Source organism: Mus pahari, chromosome 3 (genome assembly GCF_900095145.1).
Source record: "Mus pahari chromosome 3, PAHARI_EIJ_v1.1, whole genome shotgun sequence".
Taxonomy (NCBI): Eukaryota; Metazoa; Chordata; class Mammalia; order Rodentia; family Muridae; genus Mus; species Mus pahari.
In genome coordinates, this window is record NC_034592.1 from 148276932 (window position 1) to 148292134 (window position 15203).

Sequence of the window (15203 nt, forward strand, 5' to 3'; positions counted from 1 at the left end):
AGTTTGTCTATGGTACTGGTGTCCTACCTTGGGTTTTGAAGGACTCTTGACCTTCCCAGAGCTCCCCCTCTGGCTCTTTTTTTTTTTTTTTTTTTATATTTATTTTTATTTTATTTTTTTTTTTTCTATTTTGGAGACCGGGTTCCTCTGTATAGCTCTGGCTGTCCTGGAACTCACTTTGTAGACCAGGCTGGCCTCGTACTCAGAAATCCGCCTGCCTCTGCCTCCCAAGCACTGAGATCAAAGGCGTGCTCCACCACGCCTGGCCCCCTCTGGCTCTTAACTGTGGCTCAAGATGTGAGCTCTCAGCTGTTCCTTTACCCCACAGTCATGGGCTCTAAACTGTTGAAGCTATAAGCCAGATTTATCCCTGTCTTATTAATCATGTTGACCGTGGGGTCTGTGTGTCATGTGTGTATATACCTGATGCCTGAAGAGGCCCAGAGGCCATCGGGATCCCCTGGGAGTTACATTTAGTTGTGAGGTGCTATGTGGATGATGGATCTTAAACCCTGGTGTTCTACAAGATCAGCAAGTAGTCATTTTTACACCCTCAACAACTCTATGTATTTTGATGGTGGTGGTGGTAGTGGTGGTGGTTGTGGTGTGTGTATGTTTGAGACAAGGGCTCACTAGGAGACACAGCTGGTTTGGAATTAGATAATGTGTAACCCAGGCTAGGCTCAACCCTGAGTGTATCCTCCTGCTTCAGCCTAATGAGTGGCTACGACTACAGAACTGTGCCTACAAACTAATAGTCACCACAAACTTGAGAGCAGCGTGGGGAGGCTGTATACAGAGTTCCCACAGTCCAACTTAATCTACACAATTGCTCATTGAGATGGTCTTTCCAAGTGGTCCTGGAATGGGTCAAGTTGACAAATCTAACCTGCCCAAGGACAGTTTGCCTGTTGTTTAAATGAGGAAGCTAGGTACAGAGCGCCTTGAGAGGTATGCTCTTGTTTAGGTGCAAAGTCACTTGTGTGAGCTTGGAGCTCCAAGTGTGTGCTAACCCCACCCCCAGACTCTTGTATCGACATGGAAAGACAGGAAGCCAATCACCATGGCCTCCCAAGAGACAGAAAGATGAAGGAATGAAGTGGGAGGTCATACCAGGTCTCTTCCCTTTTATGCCTTTTGAGTTTCTCCCGTCGTTCCTTCTGTTCTTCTGGTGTGGGGAATTGAACCAGGTCCCAGTATATACTTTGAGTTTCTCCCATCATTCCTTCTGTTTTCCTGGTGTAGGGAATTGAACCAGGTCCTAGTGCATACTGAGCAAGCTCTCTGCCACTGACTTCCCAAGACTCGCATCATCACTTTGACATAGGCTCTGATGGAACCCAGGTTGGCCTCAAACTCACTATGTAACAGAGGCTGGCCTTGAACTCCTCACCCTCCTGCCTCTACCTTATCAAATGCTAGGATTATAAGCACTCTGTATATTTGCTTCTGGCCTCTCACATTGTCGGTCTTAAGGGTTGCCTGCTCCTGGTGCTATTGGAAGGGGGTATGGGGCTGTTAGGAGGCGGAACCGGGCGGACGGAAGCCAGGCGGTTGCGCAGGCCAATGAAGGAGTCAGTGAGGCTTCAGCCCCTTCCTGCTCTCCGGTTGTTAGGAGGTGAGACAGTTTGTTCTGTCATGTGCTTGTCTTGACCTCCTTCCTGGTTGGCCCCAAAGCAGGGCAGCCACGTGACCACAGACTGGGCCTTAGAAACTGTGAGCCACAGTTTCACTGCAAAAGAAAGAGATAGTTCTTTCTTTTAACTTTTGCCCCTACTATGTAGCTTACGCTAAACTTGACCTCATCAAGGTGCCCAAGGTGACCCTAAATGCTGCAGCCTCCTATCTTAGCCTCCGGAGTGCTGAGACCAAGGGCCTGTGCTACCAAGCCGACTTGAAGTTTCTATTTTGGATGACTGTACATGTATGAGATGACTGTACATGTATGTGATGATTGTACATGTATGTGTTTATGCTCCTGTGCTTGCAGATACCGAGGAGGCTGATGATGGAGGTCTTCCTCCGTTGCTTTCCACCTTCTGGCTGCTGTTGTCAGTCTTGAGACAAGGCCTCACCATGTAGCTCTGACTGGCCAGTCTCACTGTGTAGACCAGGCTGGCCTGAAACTCAAGAGAGCTGACTGTCTCTATTTCTTTAGTGTTGGGATTAAAGATGTGACCCCCGTGCCAAGCTCTCCACCTTAGTTTTTTTGAAATAGTTGCTCACTGAACCAGGAAAGCACTGGTTCAGCTAGTCTGGCCAGCCAGTCATCCTCAGGACCTCCTGTCCCTGTCTCTCTGGGGCTGGGATTATGGGGATGCTACACTCTCATGGGGGTGCTGGGGTGTAAATGGGGTCTGAATTCCTGTGTGGCAAGCACTTTACCAAAGGAGCCATTTCCCCTCCGCCTCCCTTTTGAGCTAGGATCTTGCGTAGCTCAGTCTGGTCTCGAACTTACTACGTAACTGAGGGTGAACACTTGCTGCTTTCATTTCCTGAGTGCTAGGATTATGGCATGTGCATCCAAGTCTGGCTCAGATATGTTGTCAGATCCCTTGAGTATATATACCCAGGATTGGAATGGCTGGGCCATATGGCAACTCTGTTTATCATCCAAGGTATATCTCAGACATTCATTTTCTAAAATGGCTGCATGCAGTTTTTTACTATTCCACCAGTAATGCATGGACGTTTATGTGTCCGCACCTGCTTTCTTATCTGAGACGTCCTTCCTTCAGCGAGTGCCGCTGTGGTTTCTCTTCCTGTCGCTGTGATAAAATACTTCTGACAAAAGCAATCTAAGGATGAAGGGTTTCTCTTGGCTCACAGTTCCAGGGTAGCTCACTGTCCTGGGAAGTGAGGCAGCAGATCCTGGTCACCTCCCATCCACACTCAGGAAGCAAAAAAAGCAAGGAAGGAGTTGCTACTGTTCATCTCCATGTATCCGGCCCAGCATCCCATCTGGAGGGCGCCATCCACGATGGGTGGGTCATCCCACCCTCGATAAACACAATCAAGTTAACACCTCACAGGCAGGAGCGGAGGTGCGCAGAGGTCCATCTCCCAAGCAATTCTAGTGGCTGCCAAGCTGACAATGAACCCTGACCATCATATCATATTCGGGAGATGGAGGCAGGCAGATCTTTGGGACTTTGAGGCCAGCCTAGACTACATAGTGAGTCCTGAGACAGGCAGAGGTACTTAGTGAAAGAGACCCTGACTCAAAAAACCACAACACCTAACCATCACAGATACTTAGCATTTCATGGGAAGTGATTCCTCCTTCCTGCAAATACAGTTAATATATTTCAGGAAAGCTGGGTGAGTTGATTCAGGCCTGTAATCCCAACTCCTGAAGCAGAATTACCATGAGTTTGAGACCAGCTTGGGCTACACAGTAGTAAATTCCACATCAGCTTGGCTACAGAGAACATATGCCTGTAATCCCAGCATTTGGAAGGTGGAGGCAGGATAATTAGGAACTCAAATGTCATTTTCAGCTATGTAGGAAATTCTAGCCAGAGAGATAGCTCAGAGTCAGTTAAGAGCACTGACTGATCTTCCAGAGGTCCTGAGTTCAATCCCCAGCAACCACATGGTGACATATGATCATCTTTACTGGGATCTAATGTCCTCTTCTAGCATGTAGGCATACATGCAGGCAGAATACTGTATACATAATAGATAAATAAGTCTTTGCCGGGCAGTGGTGGTGCACACCTTTAATCCCAGCACTTGGGAGGCAGAGGTAGGTGGAGTTCTGAGTTTTAGGCCAGTCTGGTCTACAGAGTGAGTTCCAGGACAGCCAGGGCTATACAGAGAAACCCTGTCTCAAAAAAAAACAAAAAAAAAAAAAAAAAAAAAAAAAAAAAAAAAAAAAAAAAGGAAAAAGGAAAAAAGAAAGGAAGAAAGGAAAGAAAATTCTAGACCAGCTTGGACTCCAGGAGAAACTCTTAAGACGAACAAAAAAATCTTGAACAAACAACAAGAAAAACAAACATTTTAGAGCGGAGAAAACACAAGCAACCAGACATGAGCTGGCTTTCCAATTTATCCAGCTAGGGAGAGTCACTTGCAGGTCACAGGCAGGGCACGTTGGCTGCAGCGGAGCTCCAGGGCTAGTTGCAATAGGCTGCCAAGCCATCCATGGCACACAGGCACACGCACACAAAATTACAGGTCGCCAGAGCCGATTTTAAATGAAGACGGGGCGTGGCCAGTCTGGCAGCTCTTTAAGACCAGTGTGGAAGCGCTAGCTGTCTCAAGACGTGTTTCTCCCACTTTAAACTAAACACATAGAGTCTCCACCAGCCCTAGATCTCCTCTGCCTGTCCCTGTCTCTCCTTCTAAGCCTGGATTCCTGCATAGGTGTGAAGCGATTCAGACAACAGCCTCCGGGGAGGTGGGCTGGTGCCAGCTCACTTTCAGAGCTGGTCTTTCCAAGCAGGGTTTTAGGCATGCGCAATGCTCAGGCCCGAGTCATCCAGTTTCTTTTCCAGGGAAACTTCAGATTGTCATGACTGCAATGATGCAAGATGGGAGGAAAATGTGTGGAACTGTTACTCCCGCTCGTTGGTAACCCCTGCTAGTCCGGAGCATGGAACTGGCACGGATTATCGTAGCTGGCTTAGTCCCTGCACACTTCAGGCTTGATGCGGTTCTTAGATTCCCATTGAACCATTTCACCCGCTCTTGCTGCTGTTCCCAGGTGAGGCGCAGAAAGTTCAAGGAACCAGCCATTAGCGCACAGCTCTGAAAGTTGCAGAGCAGGCTTAGCCTGCTGAGATGGTTAAGTGCTAAAACCCATTATTTCTTTATTCCTTCGTTTAATTAATTAGCGATACGAGGACTGAATTTAGGATATTAAGCTACAGCCTCACTGAGCTAGATCCCCAGCCCCCAACTCTTCACTTTTCTCACTTTTCTTGCCTTTTTTCCTTCCTTCCTTCCTTCCTTCCTTCCTTCCTTCCTTCCTTCCTTCCTTCCTTCCTTTCCTCCTCCTCCTCCTCCTCCTCCTCCTCCTCCTCCTTCTTTTTAAGTTGAGGAAGGATTTTGCTGAGTTGCCTGGACTGATCTTGAATTTGTGGTCTTCCTGTCTCAGCCTCCCAAATATCAGGGACTGTCTAGCACTACAGTGTTGTTGTTGTTGTTTTTAATCTCTTTTATCTTGTTTGTTCAGAGCTGGTGATTAAATGCACGGCTTTGTCCATGCTAGGCTACGCTTGCAGCCCTATAGCCTATACTCTCAGCCCATAGCAACACAGTAAAAGAATATGCCCCTAGCAACACGATAAAAGATGAATTCAGGGGCAGGGGACAGCAATGAGACAGAAGCAGCATCTCTGTAAGCCATGCTATGGGGAGGCAGAGCCTGGAGGAGCACTGTGGGGTTCAGGCCAGGCTGGACTATCCAGTGGATTCCTGGACAGCCTGTACTAAAAATTAGTGAAACTGTAAAACAATCAAAGAAAGGAAGCTCCGGGGCTAGATTACACAACCAAGAGTCATTCGATCACCTGTGCACTTCAACACCTAAGGCAGATAATAGTCACTTGGACTCCTGCATTGGTCACATCTAGAGATGGCCTTCTGGCCCAGATCCCTACTTACCAGGGGTATTTGATTGAACTAAGGAATGTGGGTTATTGAGAGAAAAAAGAAAGTGTGGGCATAGTATTCCCCCTGACACAGGTACCAGTGCTGATTTCATTTGGGGGCTTCCTTGTGACTTGGTGTGATGCTGCAGCCACCAGGCAAGCATGAGACTAAGGTCAGAGCAACATTATGCTGTAAGAAAGACCACAACCTTAAGAGCCTCATGCTTTATGAGCAGGCTCTGCAGTAATTGTTACTCAGCTTATTTTATTTTATTTTATTTTAAGATTTTATTTTATTTTGTTTTTCCAAGACAGGGTTTCTCTTTGTAGCCCTGGATGTCCAGGAGCTCTGTCAACCAGGCTGGCCTCAAACTTAGATCTTCCTGCCTCTGTCTCCTGAGAGCTGGAACTAAAGCTGTGAGCCATCACCTCCTGCCCTGTGGCTACTCTTGATTTTAGCCAAAAGGTCAAGACCTGAGCTACCTCCAGGGATGTCCAGGAGACTGTTAGAGATCTCTGTCACTTGTGCAGAGGTGAAGAGGTGTGATGTGGAAGAGCCCGGAGGCTTGGCCGGGTGTCTGTCCTTGGTCAAGTGACTGACTTGTTAAGCCTACATTTACTCCTCTCTGCAATTTGGGTAATCAGCATCCATGCAAGGATGACATGAATGGGGGTGAGGAAGTACAAAAACCTCTTGAAAACCTGGGTGTGCTGCTGTCCTCCGTATCCCAGGAGGACCGCCGTGAGTGCGCGACCAGCTTGGGCGGCAGCTTCAGACCCAGCCTCAAAACAAAACAAAACAAAAAGCAAGACCAAACAAAACAAACCCATTAAGAAAACAAAAATAAAACCCCAAAGTACTTGAAACATGTAAGTGCTCTGTGAGTTCTGTCTGGTACCCTCCTTCCTGTCCCACAACAGCCAACTTTCCTACTTTGGAAATGTTCCGAGTCTACAGAAAAATCTGAAAGTCTATGAGAAACATGGGTTGAGGGTACAGCTCAAAATGCTAGAGCGAGTACTTAGCTTGCATAAGGCTCTGGGTTCAATCCCAGCGAAAAAGCGGCAAGGGCCCGTGTACCTGCCTGAAGCTGGCTTTCGGTTGCTCTGATCAACACAGGGCCCCAAAGGGTTGATTTCCATCACTGAGGAAGCCGAAGCAGGAACTGAAGCAGAGGTCATGGAGAAACACTACCTACTGGGTTGTTCAGCCTGCATTCTTGTACACCCCAGGACTGCTTGTTTGGGCGGGGGGCACTGCCCTTACAGGGCCTAGGCCTGCCACACCAACCATTAATCAAGAAAATGAGACATAGCTCTGTCTACAGGTTAGTGTGATGGAAGCCTTTTCTCACTTGAGGTTCCCTCTTCCCAGATGGCTCTAATTTGTGTCAAATTGTCAAAAACAAAACAAAACAAACAAACAAACAAACAAAAAAACCCAAAACAAAACCTCAAAAACAATTAGCCCACATAGTGTTCTAAAAGAAAAATCTATTCACAACGCCACATTTACCGCGCTCCCCTCCCCTGCCACTGTCCTGCATTTTTTTTTTCTCTCTTTGAGACATTTGAGAGTAAAATGGGAGGGAAGCCCACCAGCTTATAGAATTATGATTACCTTTATTTTCTGGGGGAGGGTGGAGCGTGACATGGTACAGGTGTCGGATGGAAGACAGCTTTCAGGAGTCGGTTCCCTCCTTCCGTCCCAAGACCTCACTCTTCAGGCTTGACCGCAAGGGCCTTTATCTGCTGACCCATTTGCTGGCCTCTGGGAGGGTTTTATACTTCATCTCAGCCAAGTGATCGACAGGTTGTACTCCTTAGGTTTTTAAAAGCCACTCTGGTAGTCTGTTCTTTACATCTACAACATGGAATGTGGCCAGTAGAATACATTCCTTTTTGGAATTTGAACTAAGTTTTCTCTCTCCCTCTCCTCTCTCCCTCCATCTTTCTTCCTTCCAGTAGGCTCTTTTTTTTTTTTTTTTTTTTTTGTTTTGAGACAGGGTTTCTCTGTATAGCCCTGGCTGTCCTGGAACTCACTTTGTAGACCAGGCTGGCCTCGAACTCAAATCTGCCTGCCTCTGCCTCCCAAGCACTGGGATCAAAGGCGTACGCCACTACACCTGGCTCCAGTAGGCTCTTATTGGGTAGCCCTAGCATGCCTGGCCCCGTCCTCCTGACAATCCTGTTGTCTCAGCCTCCTGAGTCCCGGGATTGCAGGGCACCATGTTTAGGCTAGCCTTTGTCCTTTTACCTCCTAAATGCAAGGATTACAGGTGTGTCCTACCAGGCCTAGCTCTGGTGCTAATCTTGTTGGTGATGTGAGCATTGGGGCCCTCAAAGGACAAGGTCGTACAAGAAAGCTGTGTGCAGGGCTGGCAGCTGCTGTTGGGGCTTGCCTGGGATCCCAGCCTCTGTCAACTGGAGTGCTCCCGTTCCCTCTGGATTCTCATTAGAGCAAGAGTCGGGACCAGGAAGGAGGAAGTAGGAGCTGGCAGCATTCTTAAGCACTAGGCTTGAGGGCTTCGCCCTATGACTTGTGTTTCCTTGGGGCAACAGTCTTAGAACCAAGTCTAATTCGAAGAAGGGACACAAGTCAATCCCTTCATGGAGGAGTGGTCAGGGCAAACAGGGGAGGATGAAGATGGCATCTTTGCTGATTATCTACTTGAGCAAGTCACCCAGCTACATTAAATTCTGGCTCTAGCGCCTGCCAGAGGCTGTTACAGGGTCACCTGCTTACCCCACCCAAAGCAGCAGCTCGTCTGGCTGCTTCTTCTTCTTCTTCTTCTTCTTCTTCTTCTTCTTCTTCTTCTTCTTCTTCTTCTTCTTCTTCTTTTTTTTTTTTGTTTTTTTTGTTTTTTTTGAGACAGGGTTTCTCTGTTTAGCCCTGGCTGTCCTGGAACTCACACTGTAGACCAGGCTGGCCTGGAACTCAGAAATCCACCTGCCTCTGCCTCCCAAGTGCTGGGATTAAAGGCGTGCGCCACCACGCCCGACTGTCTGGCTTCTTTTTGGATCTTTTACAGAAATAATTGAATTATTTTTTTACTGTTCATATCTATTATGCTGTCAGCATGCATATGTAAATATTATGTATATGTCTGAATAATGTCTGAATATGGATACATTTTTGTATAATTCTGCGCTTGAATCAATAATTATTTATTTTAATGTACTTTTGTTACATTTAGAATCATTATTACTATTATTAATTTTTTTTGTGTGGGGGGGTTTCCGAGACAGGGTTTCTCTGTATAGCCCTGGCTGTCCTGGAACTCACTTTGTAGACCAGCTGGCCTTGAACTCAGAAATCCGCCTGCCTTTGCCTCCCGAGTGCTGGGATTAAAGGTGTGCGCCCCCACACCCGGCTACTATTATTAATTTTAAGATAAGGTTTCCCTATGTAGCCCTGGATGGCCTGGAACTCAGATATCCACTCGCTTCTGCCTCCTGAGTGCAGGGATTAAGGGTGTGCACCACCACGCCTGGCTTGAGACTTGGCTGCTGTGTGAAGAACTCCAAGGGTGAAGAGTGGACACTTGCAGAACAGAACAGTAGTGCAGGTGGGGAATCCTTGCAGTGACAGTGGAACGTTAAGATAGTGTTAGTCTTATTCACACTGAAGACATTTTATACAGTTGTGTCCCAAGATGTGTCCTGATGTCTATTTTATCCCATTAACTCCAAATTCCTTTCCAAGTTCTTTTTACGTAAGAACTATCCAAAAACCTGGGGTGCTAGTGTATGCCTTTAATCCAGCACTAGGGAGGCAGAGGCAGCCGGGTTTCTGAATTGGAGTCTAGCCTGGTCTACATTTATTGAATTTAACTTTTTGTTTTGTTTTGTTTTTTTGTTTTTTTTTCGAGACAGGGTTTCTCTGTATAGCCCTGGCTGTCCTGGAACTCACTTTGTAGACCAGGCTGGCCTCAAACTCAGAAATCTGCCTGCCTTTGCCTCCCGAGTGCTGGGATTAAAGGCTTGCGCCACCACGCCTGGCTGCCAAATTTTTTTTACTTAAGAACTATCCAAAAACCCGGGGTGCTAGTGCACGCCTTTAATCCAGTACTAGGGAGGCAGAGGCAGCCAGGTTTCTGAGTTGGAGTCTAGCCTGGTCTACATTTATTGAATTTAACTTTGACCTTATTTATTTTGATCAGACTCCCCTCACCCCCCAGCTCGGCTTTAAATCCCTGTTTTGAAGGATGACTTTGAGTTTTTGTTTCTTCTGTTTCCACCCCGGAGGCATGGGGTCACTGTCACTGGGATTGGCTTCATTTCCTACTGTTTGCTTTCTTGGTGGAGAGTCTGCCAATCTAGAATGCTGCACATTCTGCGTTTGGTTTTTATTTATTTTCCTATTCCGTTAGATTCAGGTCACTTGACTTGGTAGCTTTCTGCACCGCATCCTATCGGAAGACATGTCGTGACAGTTTGAGCCACTTTTGGCTCAAAGTTGAAGTGGCACCAAGTTGAAGATGCACTTGGTTAAGGTGATGTCTCTCAGTTATTTATCCCCACTGTAAAGCAAGCTGTTCTTTGGTTTAAATCACGATACTCAGACATGAAACCTGGGAAGTGAACACCTTGTGACCCAAAACCTTTTCAAGTCTGAGACTTAACAGGGCTCCTGACCTCGGGCCTCAGTTTGCTCGACTGAAAAGTAAGGACGACGCCCCCTCAGCTACTGGTCTCGAGGAACAGTGCTTGGCGCACAATGAACACTCCACAGATGTCAAGAATTCCAGGATGGAGACAGGCACACGGGAAAACGAACCCAGAATGTCCGCTTCACCTCTGAGCTGAGGGGAACCCAGGCCTCGCGGCCACGCCCCCTGCCTCGCGCACGGCCCCCTGGGACCCGTAGTGCTGGGCGTGGCCGCGGGACTACAAATCCCGGCGGTCCCCGCGCCGCGGCTTCAGCGGAGGCTGCCTCAGCTCCTCAGAGCGCCGGCGGCGGCCTCGGCGGAGTCGGTGTCGGCGGCCGGGGCTGAGCTGTGAGTTTCCGATCGAGAACAGCGTTGGGGAAGATGGCGGCTAGCGGTGAGTGGAGAGAAAGGCAGCGGCGAGCGGCGGGCGAGGCCGGCGGCATGGCCTGAGGCGGGGGTCCTGGGGTCGCCAGCAATGCGCGGCGCAGGCGACAGGGATCGGGCGGGCGGCGCTGGGCTCCGGGGCCCGTGCAGGGTCGCGAGGAGTTCGCGGCCGCGGCCTCTGCTTGCCGCTGGGGCTCCCCGCGCCGAATCTCGGGTCGGAGAAGCTCAGCGGAGCCTCCTCTTCCCGCCGGCGCCGCCCGGCGGGGCGGACACGGGCGGCTCCTCCGGCCGAAGCCGCGGCTCCGCTGCGAGCGGGCGCGGCGAACACGGAGTGTGCGGTGCGCGCGGGGTGAGCGCGGGGTGTGTGCGGGGTGAGAGTGGGGTCTGTGGCGTGTGCGGGGTGTGTGGCATGGATGTGGGGTCTGCGGGCTGTGCCCGGCGTGTGGGGTGGCCCCGGGGTCCGCCAGGTGTGTGGGGTGGATGCAGGGTGAGTGCGGGGGTCAGCAGGGTGGATGCTGGGCGAGGGAGCTGAGTGCGGTGTGCGAGGCGTGTGCTGGTGTGTGCCGGGTGAGTGGAGGTGCGAGGGGTGAGTGCAAGGTCTGCGGTCTGTGCGGGGCGAGGACCGGGTGGATGCGGGGTCCGCGATGTGTCCAGGGTGGATGCTTGGCGGATGAGGAATCCGAGGTGTGTGTAGCGTGGATGCGGGGTCGGCCGTCTGTATGGGATGAGTGTGGGGTTTCTCTCCCTCTCTGTGCTGCGTGGCTAGGGGCTCTGCCGTCTGGTGACTGCTATCGTCGAGGTCGTTTTCATCTTCCGAAATTCCCAAGTCCTAGGTTCGCTCATTGATTCTGTTTGCAGTAGTTTAAATGAACCCGAGCCGCACAGCCTGAGAGAGAAGTGGGAGGCAGCGCTACTACTTCCTAGGCAGTTGGAGGGTGGCTAGGGTGCAAAAAAGTTAAGCAGAAGAGCAGCTGGGAGAGGCCAGAACATCGTAGGCCCGCGGAGCAGGATCCTAGGACTCCACACTGTATGACACTGGAAGGTTGGAGAGTGTCTTTTAAGTCGGGAAACTTTTTCCCCCCTCCCAAATGCGAAGACTCCCCCCCCCCCCTTTTTTTTTTTTTTTGCAGTTTCTGAGTAGCGCTTCAAAGCCAACTTGTTTTTGTAATTAAGCTTGTGAGGTAAAAAACCAGGAAGGCGGCGAGTCAGTTCCCTGTCTGCTGAAGGTCTAGGTGGACGAATAAGATGAGAGGTCCTGTATCAGGGTTTCTGTGGCCTGAGATTTAAATGCCGGGTCCTCGGATCGGTTGACTGACCTCTGCTGCGCCAAAGCCTCAGCATTTGTTCCTGCAGGTTGTTGCAGAAATGAGTTGCTGGAGCTAAGGGTGCGTGGATTCAGATCTTCAGCAGTTACTGCTGTGAACTAACAGGGCAGTGCAAACCTCAGAGTTTGTGAGCCGTTTGTTCTTTTAAAACCTTAAATGACTATCAAGTATTTAGAATATGTTTTTCCACATCTGACACCCAACTGAAAAGGTCTGAAAATACTGAAAAAGGAATCTCTTCCATTAGAAACCCTGGCTGTGGCAATGGCTGTTAGCATTTCTTGGAGTAAGTTTGGTTTTGGGACTAAAGACTAAAGTATTTTCGTTTGAAACAAATCCCAGCTGGTATAGACTGAGAGCAGGACCAGGGAGGGGGTAGTGTTTTCTTTTTTCTTTTTTTTTTTTTTTTTGCTATTTTAAACTTGCAGGAGCTGGAGAGATGGCTCAGAGTTCAAGAACATTGGTTTCTGCTCTACTAGAGGACCTGGGATTGACCCCCAGCATCCCTCAACCATCTATGGCTCCAGTTTCAGGGGATCGGTCGCCCTCTTCTGGCCTCTGGACATCAGGCACCCACCTGGTGCACTGATTGACATAAATTAAAAAAAAAAAAATTGATAGTTCTTAGGCTGTTGAATTTAGTGTTTCTGCTGTTTGCTGTATTAAAACCTTTAAAGAGATAATAGTCTGTGGGATGTAGAACCCTGAGGCTTCATTGTAAGATGAAGCCTCTGTTTGTAACATGTAAAGTGATACCGACCACTGTAGCTCCTGTGTTGCTGGAGGTAGCTTCAGGTTCTGAATTTAAATGAGCAGTAATCTAAACTGCCTGTGATCCCAAATTATAGGGTATTTTATATGTTGATAGAAAAGACTTAATTGTCCAATCAGCATTAAAAAACAAAAAGGCACATGCTAGCTTTCGGCACATAGAGAAGGAAGTACTTTTTATAGCTGGGGATTGTAGGCAAATCGGGAGGCTCTAATTGTAAGCAGTTATGGAGGTGAAAACATCCTTTAAAGAGGACTTCAAAACACAAACTTCAGCATATAATCAAGATTGTCTTTTTTTAAAGATTATTTTATCTTTATGTGTGTGAGTAATTTTGTCTATATGTATGTCTGAGCATCATGTGCATCCTTATTGCTTAAAAGGTCAGAAGAGAATCCCCTCTGTCAGATCCCTGGAACTGAATTTAAGGATGTTTTGTGAGTAGGGCATAATGTTGTATGTCTTTAATCTGGATTCTGGCAGTGTATCTCTGAAGCTGGCCTGGACTACAGAATGATAGCCAGTGTTATACAGAGAAACTCTGTTTCAAAAAATAAAAACAAGACAAACAAAAGCCATCATGAGTGTGTTGGGAATCAAACCTAGGTGTTCTATAGGAACAGCCAGTGCTCTTAACCACTGGACTATAATATAGCCAGTTCCCCAAATTTGCATGTATGTGTGTTTTGCCTGTGTGTATGTTGGCTGGTACACCACATCTTGTCTGTGCTTGGTGTCTGTGGAGGCCAGAAGAGAATGTTAGATTCCTTGGAATTCAGTTACAAATAGTGAGCTGCCATGTATATGCTGATATTCGAACCCCGGTCCTCTGAAAGTGTAGCAAGTGCTTTAAACCACTAAGCTATCTCTTCAGCCTGTCTTTGGTGTTTTGAGATGCTCAGGCCTTTGTGGAATCCAGAGCTTATATTTCTGGTTGGTCTTGAACTTGTGATCTTCCTGCCTCGCCCTTCAGACGCTGGGATTAGAGACTTATGACACCTCAGGATTATTTATTACCTTTTGTAAGCCTCTGAATCATGAAGTTAATTAGTTTAGCAACTAGGTTGGCCTTGATTGAACTCAGCCTCCTGTTTCAGTTTCTCAAGTGAGAATGAAGGCTTGTTCCACTTTGTTTTGCTAGTATAGTTTTAAAAATTACTCCAGGGGAGTTGGAGAGATGGCTCAGGGGTTAAGAGCCCCTGCAGCTTTCTCAGAGGACCCAGGTTTGGTTCTAAGTCTCTACATGGTCACAGCCTATTCAAAGTTAATAAGCTCTGTGGCATCCAGTGCCCTTATGTCTTCCCTGAGGCTCCTGTACATGGCTGCACATACATACATAGAGTGAACAGTCATATACATAAAATAAAAATAAATAATATTAAAAAAAACACTAACAGTTCATTACAATTCATGAATGGGAACAGGAGAGGCGACTTAGTGGTTACGAGAACTTACTGGTTTTCAGGAGGACTTTGGTCCCCTCGCAGGCACCCACAAGGCTGCTCACTCATCTGTAACTTCAGTTCTGGCCATCATGCTCTCTTCTGGCTTCCACAGTCTCTTGCGTGCATGTGGAGGGCATAGAGCTCATGTAGGCACACATACATTAGGAAATAATCTTAGGAGAAAAAAACTCAGCATGATAGTAAGGCTAGGCTATCAGGGATTATATTAAATAATTTCTGACTTTAACAAAAAATTTTAATTTATATTTTATGTGTATAAGTGTTTACCTGCATACATGTCTGCGCATATGTGTGCTTCGTGCCTGAGGAGGCTTCCAATTCCCTGTGGCTGGAGTTATTGACAGTTGTGAGCTACCATGTCGTTGCTTGGATTCCTGAATCCCCTGCAAGAGCAGCCAGTGCTCTTATCCCCTGAGCTATTTTCCAGCCTCATGTCTACATTTTTTTTTTCTTTTTTAAATGTGTGCCGTACTACTGATTCACACCCCTAGCTAATTTCATTATGCTTCGAAAATGATTTTAGGATGCATTTTTCCTGGTATAAAAATTCTGTAGGGCACCTCCACCCTCTTAGTAAATATGAACTCATTTATTAAGGAGGGAGTGCACTGGGAAGCCCGGGATCCTCTCTTTGGGCAATGTATGAAGAAAATACTCCTTTGAAGTGATTACTTACAACATCTTGTTTTCTTCTTGGGTGCTGGGATTGAGCCCCAAGGCAAGGCCTCATGTATGCTAGGCAAGTGCTCTGTAACTGAACTGAATCTACAGCCCATTAAGGCCTTCATTATCTTTTTTTCCTTATGATATAGACCAGAGTAGCTTCCAACTTGGTTCTGCGGGCCCTTCCCCTATTTTGTGTGTGTGGTCTAGCACTAATGCCCTATTTTTTTTTTTTTTTTAAAGATTTATTTATTTTACAGTGCACTGTAGCTGTTTTCAGAAACACCAGAAGAGGGCATCAGATCCCATTACAGATAGTTGTGAGCTACCATGTGGTTGCTGAG

General features: G+C 47.6%; 1 protein-coding gene across 2 annotated transcripts in view; it reads left to right on the top strand.

The window, feature by feature from the left end:
* The first annotated feature begins 10534 nt into the window (after window positions 1-10534).
* Window positions 10535-15203, top strand: part of Ncoa3 (nuclear receptor coactivator 3) — a 78609-nt gene continuing 73940 nt past the window's right edge. For both annotated transcript variants that reach the window (XM_021193708.2, XM_029536085.1), the window contains exon 1: window positions 10535-10643. The gene's annotated coding sequence lies outside the window, so the exon portion shown is untranslated. The remainder of the gene's footprint in view (window positions 10644-15203) is intronic.